The 790-nt window shown below is 33.4% G+C and overlaps 1 non-coding gene across 1 annotated transcript; it reads right to left on the reverse strand.

The window, feature by feature from the left end:
- Nucleotides 1-337: 337 nt before the first annotated feature.
- On the reverse strand, nt 338-444 carry LOC133089201 (U6 spliceosomal RNA). Its single transcript, XR_009700587.1, has one exon. It is a non-coding gene; the product is annotated as a U6 spliceosomal RNA (small nuclear RNA).
- Between the last annotated feature and the right edge of the window lie 346 nt (nt 445-790).

The following is a 790-nucleotide window of genomic DNA, read 5'->3' on the forward strand; positions in this document are numbered from 1 at the left end:
TTTATCATACAACAACTACATTTCAGACCCATCACAACATGTTAATGTGGAAAGTATTACCTTTCAATAACTGGACCAAGTGAAATATACAAATATAGGGAGAGAGGAAGGTTTATGGAGGGTATGGTTTACTGGTGAGCCATCAACTCTAAAGGATTATAAAAGAAACCCATTCAGACAAGAGAGATATCATTAATCTCTGACTTTTGTACATACATTCATCAAATATTTACCAAGCCCTACTCAACACCAGGTCCTATGTTAGACTTAAAAAAAAAAATTTTTTTTAACATCTTTATTGGAGTATAATTGCTTTACAATAGTGTGTTAGTTTCTGAGAAATATGGAACGCTTCACAAATTTGCGTGTCATCCTTGCACAAGGGCCATGCTAATCTTCTCTGTATCATTCCAATTTTAGTATATGTGCTACCGAGGCGAGTACCCTATGTTAGATTTTGATGACACAGGCATGAATCAGACAATTCTTAGGAGTTCACAATTTAGTCTAATAGAGCATTTCACTGCTTACAAGCAATTTCTCCATCGTTTATAATAGCTGCCATTTGCTGAATGCTTAATATGTGCCCATGTTGTACCAAGCTTTATACATTATTATAATTATTTTAATTAATCCTCAAAGTCTCGTTAGAATGTACATTACATGAGGTCTGAGATTTTTGTCTGTTTTGTTCACTGTTGTATCTCTAGAACCTAGAATGATTGTCACATAATAGGCACTCAAAATAATTTTGTTGAATGAATAAATAAACAACACTGTTATGTAGAGT

This window comes from Eubalaena glacialis, chromosome 3 (genome assembly GCF_028564815.1).
Source record: "Eubalaena glacialis isolate mEubGla1 chromosome 3, mEubGla1.1.hap2.+ XY, whole genome shotgun sequence".
Classification (NCBI taxonomy): Eukaryota; Metazoa; Chordata; class Mammalia; order Artiodactyla; family Balaenidae; genus Eubalaena; species Eubalaena glacialis.